We start from the raw sequence: 4,209 nt of genomic DNA, 5'->3' as shown, positions 1-4,209 counted from the left end.
GAAGACGCTGTCTTTCCGACAGACCTGTTCTTTCCGACAGACCTGTTCTTCTTTCCGACAGACCTGTTCTTCTGAAGACGCTGTCTTTCCGACAGACCTGTTCTTCACCTGAGGACGGCTGCTTGCGTTGTGGCCGAAACGTCGTGAGAATTATTTTATTATGTAAAATTTTTATTATTTTATTATTTCCCTTCTACGTGACTTTACCCGAAAGAACCAAGACAAAGCGATGAAACCTGGTGTTCATACGATTGTAGTGACATGAAAAATTGTCACTCTATGGTTAACGCCAGCCACTATTTCACAAGTGCTGCTGAAGGCCAGGTAATGGAGGGACACGTGACAAGGAGCCGGGAGCTCCTTACTTGATACAGCAGGGGGCGTGATCAAGGGTGGGGCGAGGGAAATAAAGGGGGAGCCCCGTGTTGCCTCCTTCTACAGAGTGTGAGACTCAGTGTATTACACACTAAACAATGATCCCCCCTCCTCCATTGTCCTGCTATACGGCCGTTGTGTCTTTTTGCTCAAGTTGATTTTGTACGACCGGGGTGAGAACGACTCAAGGAGAGACTGGGAATAGAGGGAGTCCCGTTTGCAAGAGCCGCTAAGAGTTAAGAGTAGCATATCCAATTACACTGGTCAACACACTTTTTCTGGCATAAGGTATTCCAACGGTTTTAAGGTAATTTTGGGGTGCTGATTCCAAATCTGGCATTAGTTTTTGTCAAATATTGCATTTTCAATAAAAACTGCAGAAGAAAAATATTAAATAAATGTGGATATCACATAAAATGATATTATAAACACACTATCCTAAAAATACAGCACCATATTTTAACACTAAAGCAGTCACTGACTCGCAACAACTTGCAATCATAAGTGACAGAGTTAATTTCGGGTAAAATCAATTAAAATGGGGTATGCCGATAGCAATCAGCACCCTGAAATTTGTCTAAAACAGCTGCAAAAGTCCAGCCCAGAATTTTATTTTTTGTTTAACAGTGTAATAGGTTTCTTTACCATTTTATCTGGCAACAAAACCGAAACCTTTTTTTACAAGGAATCATGTTTGCATTAACCACATTACCTGCAGTCAGAATGCTAACAAAAACACACACTCTGATAATGTATGAATTGTCCTTTAAATTGACTGCAGGTATTGTCGTTAATGGAAACATGATTCCTTGTAAAAAAAGGTTTCAGTTTTGTTACCAGAAAAAAGGGTAAAAAAACCTATTATATTTTGCTACTGGCAAAGGAGGCCTCATGATGAAGTAGCATCTCCAATTAACATGGTTGGCCATGTACGGTGGTAATGAAGTCCAACACACGCATATACGTACAGCTGGTTGGGCTGGAGGTTTAACTCAAATACGTCTGCCGTGTTCACAGAGAACAAGACATCGTCATCGTCAGCCGAGAAGACTGACGACAACATCCGTGAGTGTCTGTTCTCATAAAACCGTCGAAGCAGATATATCTCACACAGAGTGGCTCTGTTGCTGCAGCAGAGGGTTATATGAAGCAGGAAGCAACGATGGCTTACTGCTGTGCCGGTGAATCCCAAAAAGGGCATGAAATCTGGTGTTTATACAACAGTCCCTCCATTGTTCTGCTATACTGCCGATGTGAATCTCTGCTCAAGTTGATTTTGTACGACCGTTGTGAGAACGACTCAAGGAGAGACAGGGATAGAGTATCCAGGAGTTAAGAAAACCCACTCCGATTAGCGCGGTTGGCTACGTACTGTGCAAAAGAAGTTCAACATACATATTGGACGCTGTGAGGTTTAACTCCCCGCGTGTGTCGTGTTCACAGAGAACAAGACGTCAACGTCAGCCGACAACGCGGACGACAAGAGCAGTGAGTGTCTCAGCCACTCTACACTACTCCACACGAGACTACTATACTACATTGTACACTATCGCCACTGTGGAGACAAAGGCGGTCGGGCGTGGCGCTGGCCACCCACCCCCTCGTGTACCGTTCCGGCCTTCATAGGTGCTCGCTAACAGCACTTGCCCCTACAGTCTGTTAAGGCTATATGGGGGATCTTTGTGTCGTGTGCGTGTGTTGAACTTATTTTGCACCACCGTACGTAGCTAACCGTGCTAATCGGAGGTGCGGGCGGGGGAGGGGAGGACAACAAACTAAACGCACAACAAGAAGAAGTAGTTCTAAAGAAATTAATTATCAATGTAGAATAGTGGTGTAGTGTATAGTAGTGTAGTGTGTTGTAGTGTATAGTGTAGTGTATAATAGTGTATTGTATAGTAGTGTAGCGTATAGTAGTGTAGCGTATAGTAGTGTGTAGTGTATAGTGTAGTGTACAGTGTAGTGTATAGTGTATAGTAGTGTAGTGTGTTGTAGTGTATAGTGTAGCGTATAATAGTGTCTTGTATAGTAGTGTAGCGTATAGTAGTGTAGCGTATAGTAGTGTAGCGTATAGTAGTGTATAGTAGTGTAGTGCAGTGTATAGTAGTGTGTAGTTTATAGTAGTGTGTAGTGTATAGTAGTGTGTAGTGTATAGTGTAGTGTGTAGTGTATAGTAGTGTGTAGTGTATAGTGTAGTGTATAGTGTAGGCATGTTGAACTTTTTACGCACCGTACATTACGAACTGTGCTAACGGGAGGTGCGCGTGTCGTGTTTACAGAGAGCAAGACCTCCTCACCATCGCCAGTGTTGTCATCATCGAAAGCTGAGAAAAAACCTGACCAGAGCCGTGAGTGTGCACGATAGCACATTCACGTCCACAGTGGCAGCGCGCGTGTGTAGCAATGTGTAGTGTATGGTGTAGTGTAATGTGTAGTGTAGTGTATAGTGTAGTGTAGTTTCTGTGTGGTGAGTTTCTCTGTGTGGTGAGTCTCACTGTCTGAGTCTCCGTGTCCACCACCACCACCTTCACCCCCCACCACCTCCCCAACCTCCACCCCCCCCACCACACCCACCCCCACCCACCCCCCATCACCCCCACCCACCCCCCCACGCACGGTGCAGGTGCTGAGAGTCCCGGCTGGTGCTCGCTGTACGGGATGGGGCAGGTGCGCACCTTCGACGGCTTCCACTTCGCCTTCTCCAGCGCCTGCAACTTCGAGATGGTGCGGAGACTACGGAGACAACGCAGACCATAGACACAGACACACAACACAGACACACAACACAGACTACAGACACACAACACAGACACAGACCATATACACAGACACAACACTGACTACAGACACAACACTGACTACAGACACAATACACACACTATACTATACACTACACTACTATACACTACACACTACACGACTATACACCACTATACACAACTGTACACACTACTATACACTACACTATACATGTCTCGGCCTCGCTGTGCGCTGCGTTGCACCACTATCCGAGTAGATATCCTCGCATTCAATAAACCTTCAGAGCCAGGGTGAACATCCGACTCCAAAAGTATTTAATGAATTGAACGAGGTAAAACTGATAGAAAAACACAGCACAAATACAGCATATGTTAATACTTGGTAATATCAATACAATGAATGAACACTACAGCATCATAACAGTCTTAGATCACATGCAACTGAACAATAGATCCTGGATGGACCAGGCACCCACATTAGTACTGAATAGCTATACAAGAGAATAAGCTACCGTGTTAAGTAAGGGCACATCGTGTAATCACCATACTGCAGCCTAAATGTACAGCACTACACATAACACTGAACTGTGGATGAGACATTTCGTCATCCTTGCTCTCAAGATCGCAATAAGGTTACATGGGTACGAGTCTGACTCGACTTATTTAATTACAAGTAACATTCACAATAAGGCAAGTGGCAGGCTTCGTTGTTAACTAGGCTTCATATTTAGCATAACAATTTAACAGCCTTATAAAGGCATTTACAGCATGATAACGGTCATTCTAACATTATAACAGCATTCCCAGTATTATAAGAACATAAACGAACTTACAGACAATGCTTATTAACGTCCCACAATGAACAGATGCACCTGTCTTCACTGAGATGCCATTTGTGCCTCCATTTTGTACTCTGGGTAATAGCTGACACCCTGCCGCGTGGCTGAGAGGGAATCTTAAATCGTAACTTCCTGGTCACGTGACCAATCTCAGCATCAAAACAGAAAATTCCTGTGTACACACACCCCCACACCTGCCGTGAGGCAGAACAATACACTACTCATAACGTACAGTA

General features: G+C 44.3%; 1 long non-coding RNA gene across 1 annotated transcript; it reads left to right on the top strand.

Annotated features, from left to right (window-relative positions):
• Window positions 1-1,639: 1,639 nt before the first annotated feature.
• On the top strand, window positions 1,640-2,670 carry LOC144948232 (uncharacterized). The gene is made up of 3 exons (XR_013640127.1): window positions 1,640-1,706; window positions 1,819-1,863; window positions 2,655-2,670. It is a non-coding gene; the product is annotated as an uncharacterized LOC144948232 (long non-coding RNA).
• The last annotated feature ends 1,539 nt before the right edge of the window (window positions 2,671-4,209 follow it).

The sequence above is a fragment of the Lampetra fluviatilis genome, chromosome 48, assembly GCF_964198595.1.
Source record: "Lampetra fluviatilis chromosome 48, kcLamFluv1.1, whole genome shotgun sequence".
NCBI classification, from domain to species: Eukaryota; Metazoa; Chordata; class Hyperoartia; order Petromyzontiformes; family Petromyzontidae; genus Lampetra; species Lampetra fluviatilis.
The sequence above is the reverse complement of the archived record's forward strand: the minus strand, read 5'-3'. Positions and strand labels throughout refer to the sequence as shown.